The sequence below is a fragment of the Petaurus breviceps genome, unplaced genomic scaffold (genome assembly GCF_028583685.1).
Source record: "Petaurus breviceps papuanus isolate PSGF00001 unplaced genomic scaffold, PetGlider_PUasm1.0 184, whole genome shotgun sequence".
NCBI lineage: Eukaryota > Metazoa > Chordata > Mammalia > Diprotodontia > Petauridae > Petaurus > Petaurus breviceps.
In genome coordinates, this window is record NW_027185793.1 from 11,739,490 (window position 1) to 11,759,188 (window position 19,699).

Sequence of the window (19,699 nt, forward strand, 5' to 3'; positions counted from 1 at the left end):
ACTCATTTAGTTTTGCTTTTATCTACTTAGTCCACTTTTATAAATCAACTTAGGAAAAACATATAAGTGTTCTTTTTCTAGCAAAATAAATCACAGTGCCTCCTTAGGCGTTAATATATTGAATAAGAGTACTGTGTTTAATTCATGTTTGCACAAATTTGAAAATAAATCTTATAGGTAATATTTTTGATGATCACTTTGTGTTCTCATAAGCTATTGTAGAAAATCTTGACAATAATTAGGTTAGACATATTTGCCCTTAAGATTTTCAAACGTCAAGATCACGGGGGCGGAGCCAAGATGTCAGAGTAGAAGCACAAACTTGATGTGGGCTCCCTTCCAGTCACTTCCAATACATGTAAAAAAATGACTCTAGGGGTGGCTAGGTGGCACAGTGAATAGAGCACTGGCCCTGGAGTCAGGAGAACCTGAGTTCAAATCCGGCCTCAGACATGACACAATTACTAGCCGTGTGACTTTGGGTAAGTCACTTAACCCCAATTGCCCTCCAAAAAGCAAAAAAAAAAAACAAAAAAAAACCCTCTAAACAAACTTTAGAGCTACAGAACCCACAAAGAGACAAAGAGAAACAAATATCCTGCTGAAAGAAGCCTGGCAGGCTGACAGAAAGGCTGACAAAAATCTATTGCACCAGACTGGGAGCTGAGCACAGCCCCACGAGAGCTGCGAGGTTCCTGGCCCCCAGCAGGGACAGAGAAGACTTCAGGAGAGAGAATCACTAGCAGCTGTGGTGGTCTCCAGACTTATCAACGCATAAATGCCAAAAAAAAAAAGTAGAAGGTCAATGTGGAAATTTGTGGGAACAGGGGAACCAAAAGTGTGGTCCAGCCCCTGCCCCCTGCAGTCAGAAGTGGCAAAGGCGCAGCGGCTGTGAAGCCAACGTTGCCTGGCTGTCTCAGGAGCTCCTGGCTTGCAGATTGTAGGGGGACCAAGCAACCATTCAGAGGGTAATCGCTCTTGGTCCTGGAGTGTGTGACCAGTGAGCCAGAGCTTGTGGGGGCTGTATAGAGTGTACCCTAATAATAGCTCCAGCAGCTGTGAAAACCCCAGCAATTTGGGACAAAGCTCTCTCCATTCTGGAAGCAGAGTTCTACTGTGGCAAAGAGCTCAAAAGTCAAGTAATTTACTGACAAGATGAGCAAGCCCAGGAAATATAATCAAGCCATAGATTCCTTTTTTGGGGACAAAAAGAATCAAGGCATGGAGCAGGAGGAAGACAGCGAAGTCAGAACTCCTGCATCAAGAGCATCCAAGAAAAATATGAACTGGTCATAGGCCATGGAGAAGCTCAAGAAGGATATTGAAAATCAAGTAAGAGAAGTGGAAGAAAAATTGGGAAGAGATATGAGAAGGATGCAAGAAAATCATGAAAAGCCAGTCAACAGCCTGCTAAAGGAGACCCAAAAATACACTGAAGAAAATAACACCTTAAAAAATAGACTAACTCAAATGACAAAAGAGGCCCAAAAAGCCAATGAGAAGAAGAATGCCTTAAAAAGCCAAATTGGCCAGATGGAAAAAGAATCTCGAGAGCTCACTGAAGAGAATCATTCCTTCAGAATTAGATTGGAGAAAATGGAAGCTAATGACTTTATGAGAAATCAAGATACTATTAAACAGATCCAAACAAATGAAAAAATAGAAGGCAGTGTGAAATATCTCATTGAAAAACCCACTGACCTGGAAAATAGATCCAGGAGAGATAATTTTAAAATTATTGAACTACTCGAAAGCCATGATCAAAAAAAGAACCTAGAAATCATCCTTCAAGAAATTCTCAAGGAAAATTGCACCAATATTTTCGAACCAAAATAGAAATTGAAAGAATTCATCGATCACCTCTTGGAAAAGATCCCCAAAAGAAAACTCCTAGAAATACTATAGCCAGGTTCTGGAGTTCCCAGATCAAGGAGAAAGCAGCCAAGAAGAAACAATTCAAATATTGTAGAAAAAGAATCAGGATAGCACAGGATCTAGCAGCTTCTACATTAAGGGATCAAAGGGCTTGGAATATGATATTCCGGAAGTCAAAAGAGCTAGGATTAAAACCAACAATCACCTACCCAGCAAAACCGAGTATCATGTTTCAGGGGAAAATATGGTCATTCAATGAAATAGAGGACTTTCAAGCATTCTTTATGAAAAAACCAGAGTTGAATAGAAAATTTGACATTCAAATACAAGGAGCAAGAGAAGCATGAGAAGGTAAACAGGGAAAAGAAATCATAAGGAACTTATCAAAGCTTAACTATTTACATTCCTTATGGAAAAATGATAACTGTAACTTATGATACTTTTCTCAGTATGAGGATCATTAAAGGGAATATAAATGTGTGTGTTTATATGTATGTGTATATATATATACATATATATATATACACACACACATACATACATATGTATGTCTGTATAGGAGGAAATATGTATGTATGAATATATTTGTAAGTATGTGTATATATGGGTACAGGTATACATAGACAGAGGGCACAGGATCAATTGAATAGGAAGCGATGACATTTGTTTGTTTGGTTTTTGGAGGGGGAAGGTAGGGCAATTGGGGTTAAGTTACTTGCCCGGGGTCACACGGATAATTTTTTGTAAGTGTCTAAGGCCGGATTTGAACTCAGCTCCTCCTGACTCCAGGGCCAGTGCTGAAGGGATGATATTTAAAAGGTGAAATTGAGAGATGGGAGAGGAATATAATAAGAGGATATAGGGAGATACAGAATGGGGTAAATTATCTCATATAGAAGAGGCAAGGGATAGCTTTTACAATGGAGGAGAAGAACAGGAAGGCAAAATGGAATGGATCAACCTTACTCTCATTGAATTTGACATAGGGAGAGAATGATATACACACTAAATTGGGTATCTTGCCCTACAGGAGAGTAGGTGGGAAGGGGATGAAAGGGGGTATGATGGAGGGGAGGGAAGGTTGGGGGGAGGGTAGTTAGAAGCACACACTTGAAAAGGGACAGGGTCAAAATAGTTGAACAAGTGGGGGCCAGGATAGGATGGAGGGAAATACAGTCAGTCTTTCACAATATATCCACTATGGAAATGCTTTGCATAGCTACACACATACAACCTATATTGAATTGCTTATTTTCCCAGTAAGGGTAGATGATGAGGGAGGAAGGGAAAGAATCTGGAATTCAAAGTTTTAAAATCAAGTGTTTAAAAAATATATTTATTATTATTATGACTATTATTTACATGCACCTGGGAAATAAGATATACAGGCACTGGGGTATGGAGATCCATCTTGCCTTCCAGAAAGTCAGAGGTGGCATGGGAGAGGATATAGGAGAGAGCAGATTGGGGGAGGGGGTATACAGTGGGATCACTATTTTTGGGGCGGTGGGTAGGGGAAAGATGGAGAAAAAATTTTAACTCAAAATCTTGTGGAAATGAATGTTGAGAACTAAAAATAAATAAATTTTTAAAAATAAAATAAAATATAGACAAAACTTGGGGAAAAATTTTTTAAAAGATTTTCAATCAATCATTTTGTTATTTGTTATTCTGCTATATAATCAATCATCATATATTTGGTCACTAAAACAGCATTTCAAATTTGACATTGAATTGTATATTTTATGAAGATTATACTAAATCATTACTGCTACCTATAGGTTTCCTAAACATAATGGAGTTATTCAAACACTGAACCATTTTTCCACATATAAAGTATTAATTTTATTACTTTATTTTTTTATTCCTAATCACTGATAAAGAAGAATGAGCATCTTACTGTGTAATAAATGCTACTGGGTTTAAACTGAGGTCATCTCCAGGTCCAGCATTCCATTCATTGTACCTCCCAGGTGCCTACAGCAATAGGAAAGTTGGGAAGATGAGAGGGTTTGGGAGTTGAGTGAGATAATGAGTTCTGTTGTGGAGATTTTGAGTTTGAGGTGCCTTTAGTGCATCCAGTTTGAGGTATCCAGCTCTTAGTGATGTGAAACTTTAGGTCTGGAGATAAAGGCAGGATATATAGATCTAATAACCTTCTATATACACATTATAATTGAACCCATAGTTATTTATAAGATCACTAAGTGAGATATTGGAATGAATAGAGAAAAGGATGAAATAGCAGATTGATTGACAAGAAATAGAATGTTAGCCTTGCAAAAAGATGACCCAGTTGAGATTTGATGATATATTTGTAGTGGCCCAGTCAGCATTGTTTCATAATTTCCTCCCTTTAAAATATGATTTAAGATAATCTATAGATTAAGGATAATAAGTGACTTTCCTTTTAAATTATGTAGTAAAATCAGGCAGGAAAATATATAAATGAACTTTAGTATCAGTTTCTAAAAATATAGATTTTTTGACATGGTACAGACTTACAATTTCATTAGTATATCGAAATTGCTCAACAGATGTAGATTTGCAACTTTTATTAAAGTTATATAGTCTTGGGGCAGCCAGGTAGCACAGCGAATAAGAGCACCAGCCCTAGTGTCGGGATGACCTGGGGGATCGAATCCCGGGCTCAGACACTTAGCACCACACCCAGAAATAACTGGCCGTGTAACCTTGAGCAAGTTACTTAACCCCAATTGCTTAGGGGTGGCCAGGTGGCTCAGCAAGTAAGAGCACCGTCCCCAGTGTCGGGATGACCTGGGGGACCGAATCCGGGCTCAGATACTTAGCACCACACCCAGAAATAACTGGCCGTGTAACCTTGAGCAAGTTACTTAACCCCAATTGCTTTAAAAAAAAAAAGTTATATAGTCTTAGAAAGTTACCTGGGCTACTGAGGCATTATTTGTCATGTCACTTAGCCAGTATATATAAAAAGCAGAGCTTGAAGCCAGGTTTTTTGGTTCTAAATATGGCTCTCCCTCTAAGATACCCTTTGTCTGTATAATATAAGTATTAGTTATTAAAGAACTATCAGGGAATCTTTTAATGCTCATTACTGGTTCTCTGAATATATGAAATAACCAAGTACAAGCAGCCATATAAACTTCACAACTAAAAGTAGAAATGTCTCACTACCTACATATAATGCTGTTCATGAGGAATATGAAGAATTTAAATGACAATTTGTTCAAAGGTCATATTAATTATGCCAAGAACTTTATTACTGCAAGTCACAGAAACTAAATTGTAGTCTCCATTTCATTCTAGGTTCCCACTCTAGAATTACATGACATTGAAATTCTCCTGACCCAGTGAAAATTACCAAAATTAATTTGTGACAACTTTTTTTTTCGAGTAGTTGCATTCTTTTTTTTTTGTACATTGCATTCTTGCAAAGAAAATAATCTGTCTTGATACTTAGTTTTATTGATAAGAAAGAAAAAGATTAATTCTAATGCAGCATTGAGATTTTTTCTGCTTAACTTCAGTGAGTCATGTGGTAGATGCAAGAAGCATGGTGGATATCTGAGCTAATACTAAGGCTCCATTAGTATTTACTGATCTTTTTGTCCCTCTAAGGGAAAATATTTCTTTTAACTATGACATAATACATATAATTTACATTATTTTCTCAGTTAAATCATATTATCTGTTTCATCCCATATTTTGAGCATAGATGTTTGTTCAGTCAACAGGCATTTATTTATTAGGCACCTACTATATGCCAGACAGTGCTAAGTGTTGTGTGTAGGTACTGTCACATAAATCTCCAGTTCTTAAATATCTATATGAGTGTATATAATCTTTCAAAATATATTTCAGAAATGATTTTCACTTCTTGTGACACATAGAAAATTAGCAGTTTTGCAAAGCTGGTTATATGGTTCATATAATTGAGGAATGATGTAGGAAGAATGAGGAAATGGGGAAGATGACTCACACTCAGATAACATAATGAAACACCTGTTTCTACCTAACCAAAGCTGAATAGTAACCCAGCCTCACAAATCTGATGTTATACTCGCCTGAATTCGTCCCACATACATAATCCATTGCCACTTTTTATCCTTTCTCCTTTCACATTGTCCCTCACATATGTTCTCTTCTTTCCACTAACATAGCACTACAGGCTTTCCTCACCTGTCAATTGGACTATTAGAGTATCCTTTGAGTTGTTCTGCTTCCTGCTGCAATCTACTCTCCATTTAGGTGCTAATGTGATTTTCCTGTCCTGACACACAAACATGCTCATGCAAGCTCAGTAAACACGAATGGCTCCCTATTATCTCTCGAATTCAGATATCAATTTCTGTTTGGCATTTAAAACTCTTTACATCCTGGCCCCACTCAAGTCTTCTTACATGTTATTCCACTCCACACAGTCTCTATACATCATATAGTTTTATTGATGAGAAAGAAAAAGTTTAATTCTAATGCAGCATTTAGATGTTTTCTGCTTAACTTCAATGAGTCATGCAGTAGATGCAATAGGTATGAATAGATGTCTAAGCTAATACTAAGGCTCATATATCACACACAGTACTCCATTTCCCATTTCCCATGCTTGGCATGGTCTCCCTTCTCACCTCTATTTCTTAGAATCTTTTGCTTCCTTGAGACTTAGCTCCAATGCCACCTTCTGCAGAAGGGCTTTCCTAGTTCCCCTCAGTTGGTAATTAGCAATCATTGGACAATTATTTGACTTGTTCTTTCAGTAATAATAGTTTTGATTTGATGACAATTCTCAGAACTAGAGGTAGAAAGAGGATTGTAGGAAAGTAGACTATATCCAAGTATCGGCAGTATTATCCTTTGATATGTGAGCCACTGTGATGATGTGATTGAAGTTCAGTTCAAATTTTTTAATGTTCTGCTATGTTCTGTATACTCTGCTGGGACCTGGATACACAAAAATGAACTAAGTTTCAGCTCTAGTTTGGAAAAAGTCTATACTCATGTAAAAGTATAAGATAGCCGAGCCAGTAATGCAAGTTACAATAGAAGAAATGCATAGAAAAGACCAACAAAAATGATGTAAAGTATTCAAGAAGGGTGTAGCTCAAGTGATTCAGCAAACCTTTTTGGAGGAGGTAACAGCTGAGCTGGACCTTGAAGAAAAGGAAGAATTTTACCAGGCAAAAATTTAAGGGAAAGAAAGATCATTCCAAGTACAACATCAGGGTATGGCATCAAGACAAGGCAGGATTGGCTGACATGTAGAACATGTAAAAGGGAATATAACGGCAACTTGAATCCTAAGCTAAGTAATTTGTGTTTTATTTTATAAGTAATAGGGACCACTGGAAATTTCTGAGCAAGGCAGTGGTGTGATCAGTACCTCTTCATTAGGAGAAATTCTGGTTGTAGCATGAATGAGTTAGAGAGAAGAGGGATTTGAAGCCTAGCTAAGAAGGTGTTATGGATCCAGCTGACAAAGGCCAGAACTCAAGAAATTGCACTGGCCTTTGCAAAGGAGTGGTCAATGAAAGTGTCATCTTATATTTCTTCTTTGAACCATCCTTATTTTTTATAATTTTGTAACAGTCACGTTTGATTGGTTTGTAGTTGTTCTCACTGTTGTAATTTATCTGTTTACTTTACACTGCCCAAATTCATGCAGATCTTGCCATGCTATTCTATATCAGACACATTTTATCTTTTCTTATAGAACAGTAGTATTCCAATTAAATTCACTTACTATAGTTTGTTTAGCATTTCTCCAATCAGTGGACATCTACTTTGCTTTAAATTATTTGCTGTCACAAAAAGTGGTGCTAAATATATTTTGGTACATATGGAGATTTTCTTCCTATCAGTAATTTCCTTGGGGAAGAAGCCTACTAATAGTTTCCGTGAGTCATGGGTATAGGCATTTTAGTCATTTTATTTATATTATTTGAATATTATATGAAATTATTTACATAATTTCAGTGGGGAAATAGTTTTTTTTTAAATACTTTATTCATTTCCTTCTCATCTGTTGTGTTACCCTTTTCTAAATTGTTTGGGGGTGATTAGGTTTTCCTCTTTTTAAAAAATCAAGTTAGCTACCAATTTTTTTTATTGTGGTTGCTTTTTTTAAAAATACACACACATACACACAGCTCTTAGATTTATTGATACATTAAAGGGATTTTTTACCCTTCAGTTTTGTTTATCTCTCTTCTTGGTTTTCAGAATTTCCATGCTTTAGTGGTGTTTTTTTTTTTTTATGTTGTTGCTTTTCTGGTTTTGTTTGGGTTTGGTTTTTTGTTGTTTTTTTTTTGTATACCCATTTTATTAATCTTTTTTTCTACTTTTTATTGCTAGAAAGATTAGAGATTTAACTTGTATTCAAAAGTTCTGAAATGATGTCTATTATGGTCATTTTCCTGGATAAAATTGCCTATTGTTTCTATGATTTGTTCTTTGATACATATATTGCTTAGGATTATAATATTTATTCTCTGTTGAAGTTTGAATCATTTCTTCAAAATGATCTTTGTTTATTTTAATTTTTATTATGCTATGGTCAGTAAAATGTGTTTGATATTTCTTATTTATGCATTTTCTTGTGAGTATTTTTATTCTTTTTTTTTTTTTTTTTTTTTTTTGGGGAGTTTTTTTTTTTTTTTTTTTTTTTTTTGCCTTTTGGAGAGCAGTTGGGGTTAAGTAACTTGCCTAACGTTACACGGCTAGTTTTTTTTGTGTGGGTGTTAAGTGTCTGAGGCCAGAACCAACCTCGGGTCCTCCTGACTCCTGGGTGGGCGCTTTTACTTACTGCGCCAACTAGCTGCCCCTTACTATTTTTATTCTTAACACAGTTTTTGTAAGGTTACCAGGCAAAACCATAGGGGAATATATATTACATATTTATTTGCATATGTATATATGGGGAGGGGTATTCTTCTCAACTCCCATTCAATAACATGAGATTTATTTTTATCTACTGTTCTAAAATTCTATTAGGGTTCTTGATTTCTTTCTTGCTTATCTTTTGGTTAAATATATCCATGTCTGTAAGAGATAAATTGAGGTCTCCAACTATTGCAATTTCTTTTTTCCCTGTAGTTTACTTAGCTTTTCCTTTAAGTTTAATTGTATATCATTTGGTGAATACATGTTAAACATTCATAATATTTTATTTGCTATGGTGTCTTTAAGTATAATTTATTTCCACACTCACCTCTTTTATGCATCTATTTTTAGAAGAAATTCTTTTTTAAAAGACATTTGTTCTAATTGTTTAAGAGACATTGTTCTAATATATCTTTTCTCAAAGAATCATTGAGTTATTCTTACTCCATTCCATATTTCAGGAAGTCCAGTAGTTGATAAAAATTTTCCAAATTCTAAGCTATTTGTTTTCCCAATTTTTCTTCTATAGGTCTAATTTATTTATCTCTTGATTGATTTCTCCTAGACATTTATGTCTAATTCTTATTTATTTACTTTATTAGCACTTATAGTCTTTATAGACAAGCCATTCTTTTTTTCCAAGACCCTGCTTATATTTTTTGTGGAGTTATTTTTGCCTTTCTTGGGATGAGTGGGCAGGCCCTATCTAGTCCTATTTTCTTTGCAATCTAGAGCCACTGCCGTGCAGTTTTTTTTTTGTTTGTTTGTTTTGAAAGCAATTGGGGTTAAGTAACTTGCTCAAGGTTACACAGCCAGTTATTTTTGTGTGGGTGCCGAGTATCTGAGGCTGGAACTGATCCCAGGTGTCCCAACGCTGGGGCTGGCACTGTTACTCACTGCGCCACCTGGCCACCCCTAAGCAATTGGGGTTAAGTAACTTGCTCAAGGTTACACGGCCAGTTATTTTGTGTGGGTGTTAAGTATCAGACCAGAACTGATCCCAGGTCTCCCGACTCTGGGGCTGGCGCTCTTACTCACTGAGCCACCTGGCTGCCCCTGCTTTGCAGTTTTAAATGGAATGGCTGCAACCAGGCCCTGTCCTCTGCCATAATTTCTTGCTTCTTCCTTTTCTGGGGGCCCAGTGAAGGTGTTCATCTCATCCCTGTCTCAGATTCTTCCTTCTTTACCTCTGCTCCAGCCTTAACAGGATTTTGGAAGTACTTCTACTGGTCTCAGTCCTCTTAGGGAGGCCCCACCTATAGGCTGCCTCTACACTCATCATTCTCATTACCTCTTTTCTAGACTACTGCAGTAGCTTCCTAATTGAACTCTTGTTTGAATCTCTCCTGTCTCCAATCCTTTCTTCATAGATTTAATAAGGTAGTCTACCCTTCCCATGCCTAGAACATAGTAATTCTTCACCTCTGCCTCTTAGAAGTTCTAGCTTCCTTCCAGGCTATGCTCATATTCCTCCCCAAATACTTACTTGCTGTATGACCCAACAACTATCTTCAGGGTTGTTGTGAGGACCAGAGGACATAATTGTAAAGAGCTCATCACAGTGTCTGTTTATCCTCTGCCCTACCCTTCCCCCTACTTCCCTCTTCAAATGATCGCATATTTTGGAGACTGTTGGGGGCACATTCAAGATGGCAGAGTAGAAACAGGACTTCCACAGGTCTCTGGCTTCCACCTCCCCCAATTAATGTAAAGGGAACTCTGAACAAACTTTGGAGCTACAGAACCCACAAAATGACACAAAGAAGCTAGCCTCCTGCTGAGGACAGCCTGGCAGGCCAGCAGGAAGCAGCTAGCACAGTGCTCTGGGAGCCAACCCCAGATCTGCAGGAGCCAGAGGTTTTAGCCCCAGGGAGGCCTGGCCAACCACTGGCTGGAGGGACTTCAGATCACCAACAGTTGTGGCAGTTTCCAGCATTATCAACACATAGACTCCAAGGAAAAAGTGAGAGGTCAGTGCAGTGTGGATTTTGGGATCCAGTAGTTGGGAGTGTGGTCGGCCTTTGCCCCCCGGGATAAGAAGCTGCTGAAGTGCCTTGGCTGTGCAGCCACCCCCACATGGCAGCTTCAGCTCCTGGCCTGCAGAGTGTAGGGGGACCAAGTGACCAGTCTGAGGGGTAATCACTCTTGCTTTAACCTGCTTGGATCTGGATTGCAATCTAGGGTGGAGGTCCTGGGATGTACGACCAGCTTGCCAGAGCGTGTGGAGGCTTCAGAGAGGGCACCCAACTAATACCTTTGGCAGCTGAGAAAACCCCAGCATTTGGGACCAAGCTCCCCTGTCAGGTGGCAGAGTCCTACAGTGGCAAAAAGCCCAAAAGTCAAGTAATTGAGTGGCAACATGAGCAGGAAAAGGAAGCAAAATAAACAGAGCACCCCAATTTTACACTCCTATTTTGGGGAAAAAAAGGATCAAGAGGAACAAGAGGAAGACAGTAAAGTCAGAACTCCTGCACCAAAAACTTCAAAGGAAAATACAAGCTGGTTACAGGCCATAGACAACCTTAAGCAAATAAGAGAAGTAGAAGAAAAATTGGGAAGAGAAATGAGAATGATGCAAGAAAATTATGGAATGAAAGTCAACAGCTTGACTGGGGAAAATAACACTTTAAAAAATATACTAACTCAAATGTCAAAAGAGGCTCAAAAAGGCAATGAGGAGAAGAATGCCTTAAAAAGCCGAATTTGCCAGATGGAAAAAGAATCTCAAAAGCTCAATGAGAAGAATCATTGCTTCAGAATTAGATTGAAGCAAATGGAAGCTAGTGACTTTGTGAGAAATCAAGATCCTGTTAAACAGATCCAAACAAATGAAAGAAAAGAAGGCAATGTGAAATGTCTCATTGGAAAAACCACTGACCTGGAAAATAGATCCAGGAGAGATTATTTAAAAATTATTGGACTACCTGAAAGCCATGATCAAAGAAAGAACCTAGAAATCATCCTCCAAGAAATTCTTAAGGAAAACTGCCCTGATGTTTTAGAACCAGAGGGCAAAATAGAGGTCGAAAGAATCCACCAATCACCTCATGAAAAAGATCCGAAAAAGAAAACTCCTAGGAATATTATAGCTAGGTTCTGGAATTCCCAGATCAAGGAGAGAATATTACAAGCAGCCAGGAAGAAACAATTTGAATATTGTGGAAACACAATCAGGATAACCCAGGATCTGGCAGCATCTACACTGAGGGATCGAAGGGCTTGGAATATGATATTCCAGAGGGCAAAGGAGCTGGGATTAAAACCAGGAATCACCTACCCAGGAAAACTGAGTATCATGTTTCAGGGGAAAATATGGTCATTCATTGGAATAGAGGACTTTCAAGTATTCTTGATTAAAAAAAAACAAAGTTGAATAGAAAATTTGACATTCAGATACAAGAAGCAAGAGAAGCATGAGAAGGTAAACAGGGAAAAGAAATCATAAGAAACTTATCAAAGTTGAACTGTTAACATTCCTACATGGAAAAACAATAATTGTAACTGATGAAACTTTTCTCAGTATGAAAATAGTTGAAGGGAATAGACATATATATATGTTTTTATTGGAGGGTATATGAATACATATGTGAATGTGTGTATATATGTTTTCAGGTATACATAGAGGGCACAGGACCAATTTAATAGGAAGGGATGATACTTAAAAGGTGAAATTTAGAGATGAGAGAGGAATATAAGGAGAGGAGATGGGGAGAGACATAATGGGGTAAACTATCTCATATAGAAGAGAAAAGGGAAAATGGTTACAATGGAGGGAAAGAACAGGAAGGCAAAAAGGCAAAACCTTATTCTCATTGAATTTGGCTCAGGGAGGGAATGACATACACACTAAATAGTGTATCTCACCCTACAGGAGAGTAGGAGGGAAGGGGATGAGAGGGGGAATGATGGAATGGAGGGCAGGCTTGGGGGGAGGGAAGTTGGAAGCACCCACTTTTGAAAAGGGACAAGATCAAAGTAGAAAATAGAACAAGTGGGAGGTGGGATAGGAGGGGGGAAATAGAGTCAGTCTTTTACAATATATCTGCTATGGTAATGTTTTGCATAGCTACACATGTACAACCTATATAACCTATATAACCTGTATAACCTAACTGCTTATCTTCCCAGTAAGGGTGGGTGACAAGAGAGGAAGGGAATGAATCTGGAATTCAAAGTTTTAAAATCAAATGTTTAAAAATATATAAATATACTGTTATTAATACTATTTTACATGTAATTGGGAATTAAGATATACAGGCACTGGGGCATAGAGATCCACCATGCCCTAGGGAAAGTCAAAGGGGGTATGGGAAAAGATATGGGACAGAGCAGATTGGAGGAGGGGATAACCTGTGGGAGTGCTATTCTGGGATGGTGGGTAGGGCAAAAACGGGGAAAAAATTTGTAACTCAAAATCTGGCGGAAATGAATGATGTAAACTGAAAATTAATAAAGCATTTGAAAAAAAAGATCACATATCTGTTTCTCTTATACATTGTCATGTATATTTATTTATATGACGTATGCCTAGAGCAAAATGTGAGCTCTTTGGAAGTATCATCAGAACCTAGCACAATGCCTGTTAAAACTCTTCAGTAACAAGCATATATTGAGGGTTTGCTAGATGACAGGCACTTTTAAATTTAAGCACTGGGAATGCAGAGAAGTCTCTACCTTCAAGAAGCTCACATTCTAATGGGGGAGGCAACATATAAATAACTAGATACGCATAAGATATATACATAGTAGACGGATTGTAGTCTCAGAGGGAAAGGTACCCAGGGGTGAAAGTAACTCCATCCATACTTTCACATCTACTTAATTTTCACTTCTGTGTTTCTACAAAATCCTCTATAGAGATTCCACCCATTGTTCTTCCTTCTTAGAATGTTAGTTTCTTTCGAAAGTCAGCTTGGTGTGGTTTCTCCTACATAAAGGTGGTGATTTATATGAGTATGCTCTTCCCCTAAAAAAATTCTTCCTTAACCATGCCTTTCCATGTGTTTTTCCCCATAAAAATTTTTTCCACTTTTTCATTGAAGTCAATATTATCATCCACATTAATTTGATTTGGAGAATTTCTCCACTACTTCATAAGCTGCAGTAATAATAGTAATTTTTTGCAAACACTTGTCATTAATATGGCAATACATGATGGCCAGACATACCATGAAATAATGTTTATGCTTTCCTGTAGTTATATAATAAATTATTTTCATAATTTTCACAAGGATAACATTAGACTTTATCAAACGCTTTGCTAACATAAAATAAACTACATCTTCCACATTCCTTTGATCTGTCAGTTTAAAAATACCCTATCAGAAAAAAAAAAGAAATATTTTTTTTTCTCCTGGAATAGTCTATTCTTAAAAAAGATGCGTTGGGCCTTAGTGATCAAATTTCTCTTTTCTAGCTATTCAGTAATCATGTCTTTATTAATACAACCTATAATTTTGTTCATTAATTCAAATAGAATTTGAAGATTCTATTCTCCTTTCTTTTAAAAATTTGGGTATTTTCCCCTCTTCAGTCCTGTGATATCTCTCCCATTTTCCATGATTATTGACAGTAGCTTAACCATCACATGCACTAGTTCTTTGAGTGCTCAAAGGTACCAGTCATTTAGGCAGCACTTCTTAAACTTTTTCCACTTGTGACTCATTCAGTACTTCTTAAACTGTGGGTCATGCTGAAGGGATCAGAAGTGGAAAAAGTTTAAGAAGCCCTGATCTAGACCAAGTGTCATCAGTTTTCAACTAGGTGTTCTCTTTTAGATTTCTCATTTTTCTTCTGTATTAGCTCTTCCTTGGCCATTTTTTGTTCTGTATTTTTTTTTAACCCTAAAGTCATTCTTCTTGACTGAGAAATTAATAAACAAAGTAAAAATAATAAACTCTGTCGTCTGTCTCTCATATTTGTCATGGTTCCCTTCACACACGGTAAGTCATCCTGTCTCTTGTTTTATTGTCCTCTTTTTTTCTACCATCTGTTCTTTAAGAAGTTTTATGTTAGCCTCAGCTTTCCGTATATCTCTCTTATCTTCAGCACTCTGGACAAAATTTTTACAGTACTATACCATGGTTTTCTGTCTGTCCTCTATGACCTAGACTTGTTTTTATCTTCTGTACATGACGTTTAAAAATCCAAAGTGAAGTCAGGGGAGAGAAGCAACTGAAGGGGCTAAGGAGGTGTTGACTGGCAGAATTCAATCAGTGTCTGAGAAGAGCTTATCCTGGGGGCATGGCATGATGTTCCTGCAGTTGAAACCAAGCAGGGCAGCCAATGCCTCCTCCAGAGTTGCCCAATGGAGTCTTTAGTCTGGAATTTCAATATTTTGTGAATAAATACCTAATAAAAAAACCCAGCAGTGAAAGCTGATTTGAATAAATTTACACTTTTATCAAGAGGTCTGATGCCAAGGAAGTTGATTTTGCAGACTGACTCTGCTCCACCACATGCCTTAACCAGTCTAGCATACAAATTCATGCTCCTGACATCTAAAGTGTTTCTTTGGGAAGCTTGAGAAAGGCAGCGCCCTTAAGCCATTGAACAAAATGATGCTACCTTGGGTCCTATTTCTCATGGTTGTCTCAGTTTAGATGTGTATTTTACCCTATAAAGAAGGATGAACAACATAGCATGTGCCAAATTCTGTTCGTTCTTTTTTTATTATGATTACTCTCTTAGTTTGCAGTGGGGGCTTCTTGTGTGTGTGATGTTGAATTAGTGAAATTTTGATGACAGTGGATATTCTTTGTATCACTACTCTTTCAGCCTCAGCTGACTGATCTTGTGATTTGGTGGGGGTAGGGAGGTGATCTTTTGATACTTGGTACTTCATTCTTTCAAGGCTTTTTACAACCTCTTTTCCTGAAAGTCAAAGGAAGGAGCCTTTAGATGTTCTTCACAAGTAGTGCATGGGAAATATGTTTTTACTGCTGTGAAAACAAACATTAGAAAGTGGATGTCGCAGTGCTGTAACGTTTTTGTTTTCTTTATAGAATCCAACTGTTTTCACCTAAATTAAGTCAGAACCCCACACTGCCATAATAGCCAGGGCTTTATCAGTCTACTGTGAGGTCTTAGAGACTTGTGGCTATCCTAATAAATATATCATCAAGTTTAAAAAAAATCCAAAGTGATTGGTACGTTTTGTGTTTATCCACTATCTTTAAGAATTTACTGTTATTCTTCTCATTGGAATTGTTTCTCTGTGTTTTCAGAATCATTCTTGAGTGCTTCCTATCATAGGTCTGATTTACCTATGAAATCCTACTTCAGTCCTTCTGGAGTACCTTTTCAGTCCCTTCTTAAGGAGTGAAATTCAGTTTTATGGAAAAATTCACTTAAGTGGGAATAGCCTATTCATTCTTCTGCTTTGCCAGATAAATTAAGATTCATTACACATAATTTTCTCTGTATATAGCTAGGCACTTCAAAAATTCTTTTTGATACTTTTGATCATCGGTATCTAAGTGGGAATGTAATTAGTATACAAAACAATCGTGAAAATATGGAGTAGATGTCTTTGCAAGGGATATTTTACTTTTAATTTTATTTTAACCTTGGGGAATGGGGTACACTGTTGGGGCTTAAGGAATAATATATTATCCAGCTAGCAAATTCACATGCATTCTTAGCTTTTGTGTTTAGCGCTTAGCAGTTAGTTATTATCTACTGGAATTCAAAAGTCTGAGGTAATGGAATGCTTTAGATAAATAGGTATTACTACTTTGTAGAGGCAAAAAGGAAAGGTCCAGAATACAGAACTGTTTTTACACAAGACCCCCTAGCAACCAAGAGAGTGATGTTAGTTAAAGCCACTAAAGAGAAGGCGTGGGGCACCACTATCCTTGTTACCCACTATTAGCAGTCCACTGCTGTGTAATTGTCATGGTCACTTGGTGCACAGCAAGCTACTCCTTGAATCTCCGGTGATAGAAGAAAAATGAAACTCAAGCACCAGAATCTTGTATGATTACAGGAAATATAGATCTGAGGTCCATAGAAATTCAAATTGAGAAAGCAAAATATAAATTCAAGGTTTGTGGAAATTAAGGAAGAAAAGGAGACAGAATAAATTACCCATGTTAGTGGAAGTTAATTATGCTGATGTTTAGTCAGTTTGCTGTAGAAAAACCTGGGTTTCCCTGATCTGACACACTTACTAGGAATGTGTACTGCCTTAGTATTCTTATCTGTAAAATGGAGACATTGATGCCTATCTTACAGGTTTATTATGAGGAAAATGTTTTGCAAACCCTGAAGTGTAACATATTTGTGAGTTATAATTGATTGGCACAGTGGAGATAGCATTGGACCTGCAGTCAGAAAGAACTAAGTTCAAATCCAGGCTCACTTACTAGCTGTGTGACCCAGTGCAAGTCATTTAGCCTCTGCCTCGTTTTCCTCAGCTGTAAAGTAGAGATCATACTAGCTCCTATCTCCTTAGGTAAGGATAAAATTAAATGATGTTTGTAAAGCATTTTACAAACCTTAAAAGTATTAAATAAATGCTAATTATTATTGTTATTATTAACACCAGCATTTAATTCATTGAACTAGTGGATTGAGAGTAAAAAAAAAAAAATTCTGTTTCCAGATTTCTAAACTAGTCTTTGCTTTACTTTATGCATTTCTATAATAATATCTAACATATATATATATATATATATAATCTTTACATACTTTGTATTTTTATATTCACAAAAACCCTTTGAGGTTATAGGTGTGGTGTAGGTGTTTTTACCCACACTTTACAGATGAGAAAAGGGATTCAGAGAGATAAAGTTATTTAGGTCTTTCACACACCTAGTCGATGTCAGAGCCAGGGCTTCTATTTTCAATCATAATGATTTAAAAAGGACTCTCTTTGTGAGGCTTCCATTTTAGGCAGTGCCATATCACCTAGGAAGAGATCCTAGGATGCATCAGAGACAGAGAGGCTTCACATAAGATGCTTAGTCTATGAAACTTTTTTTAAAATTGTGGAACTCTTTCTGTTTTGTGTAGGGCACCAGTGTCACTGATTAAAGTTTGAGTTCAGAAAAAAAATTCCCAATCCTCACCTCCCAACCCATAATGAAATCTACTTGCCAAAGTCAAATTAGCCAGCCCTTCACAGAAACTTCCCTTTTAGGTACTTTTTACGCTAGAGCCGCAGTGCTACAATATCATATAGTGCTACATTAAAACAGGTAATAGAAAACAAAACTACCAATCACACCTACTGAAGTTAACCAGGGGGGTGGCCAGGTAGCACGGTGAGTAAGAGCACCGGCTACAGTGTCGGGATGACCTGGGGATCGTATCCGGGCTCAGACACTTAGCACCCACCCAGAAACACCTGGCTGTGTAACCTTGAGCAAATTACTTAACCCCAATTGCTTAAGGGCAGCCAGGTGGCTCAGTGAGTAAGAGCACCGGCCCCAGAGTTGGGATGACCTGGGATCGAATCTGGGCTCAGATACTTAGCACCACACCCAGAAATAACTGGCCGTGTAACCTTGAGCAAGTTACTTAACCCTGATTGCTTTAAAAAAAAAAAAATTAACCAGGATCTGGAAATACTCTTTTCAAAATACCATAAAATAAAATAGAAAGTGGTAATTTACATATTTTCTTAAAAGATTGTTGTTCATATGCCCAATCTACTAACATATTTAATTACTTCTCTATGCAAGAAATATAACAGAAAATGAAATCTCTATTCACATTCCAGAATACTTTTAAAAATCTATTTTAAAATTATATCTTCATATTAGCATCCTCCATACATATACATCAGATAAGTGAATTTATTGAGAAGCTATTAAAAGTAAGGTTTTTGTACAGATTTCATTGTATTATTTGTTTCATAACACAATCTCCCACCTAGTTGTGTCATTTTAAATATTTTACCTTGAGGAGGAGCACATGGTAGGCTTTATTACTTGCCTTTGAGAATGAAAAGGGGGCTAGCTTTTCTTTGAAAGTTATTACAACAGAGGCCAATGTTATTTGATTATATTTAAGTAATTTGTAATGTAATCAGAATGTCATTTTGCAAAATTGTCTTTGTACAAAAATAGCAATTCAGGTGGTTTTTTTTTAATCTTCTTTGAAAGAGTACAAATAGTTTTAAAATAGCTTTGCTCAACAGAAACCTCTGGTAATTTGTTGAAAGATGTTTTCTTGGGGTAGCTATGTGGCGCAGTGAATAAAACACCAGCTCTGGAGTCAGGAGGACCTGAGTTCAAATCCAGCCTCAGACGCTTAACACACACACACACACACAACACTAGCCGTGTGAGCTTGGACAAGTCACTTAACCCCAATTGCCCTACCTTTCCCCCTCCAAAAAGCAAAAAATAAAAAAAAACTGTTTTCCTACTGGAAAATATGTTTCTAATGAAAGTTCCAGATTTTTAAAGATCATTTTATTTCTTTCAGTGCTTTTTTACATTTGTGTTAAGGATCAGCAATAGGAACTAGAAAGTTGATGTGAGTTCTCACCCAAATTCAAAATTCAGATTAAAAACTAGGCTCTCTGATTTTTATCAGCCAATTTGGTATATTGAATCATCTTTACTGCAGAGGTGGCAATGGAAGGGACTTAGCTTCATAAGAAATAAAGCATTAGAGGTCAGCAAATTCAGAAACTAGGCCATACTACAAATATAGTTTAACTGGTTCAAATAAAAAACATATTAAATACAGCAAGAGATTTTTCTGAGTCAGTAAACTGCATTATCCTTTTACTAATTTTATAATTTCCTCTTGTGAATTACCTCTCGTTTCACTGTATTTTACCCATTTCACTGTATTTCCTCACTGTGAATTATATCACTGTATTTCACTAGATGAGATTGTTACAGTCAGGAGATTTTTACAAATTCCTTCTTACCTTCACAATGACAACTATAGGCAATTGTAATGTTATAAATTTTAAGAGTAGGTATCTCTTCATTACTTAACTGTG

The 19,699-nt window shown here is 37.0% G+C and overlaps 1 protein-coding gene across 10 annotated transcripts in view; it reads left to right on the top strand.

Moving 5' to 3' along the window:
- FER (FER tyrosine kinase) overlaps positions 1-19,699 on the top strand; it is a 288,611-nt gene that overhangs the window by 205,439 nt on the left and 63,473 nt on the right. The gene's annotated exons all lie outside the window — the stretch shown is intronic.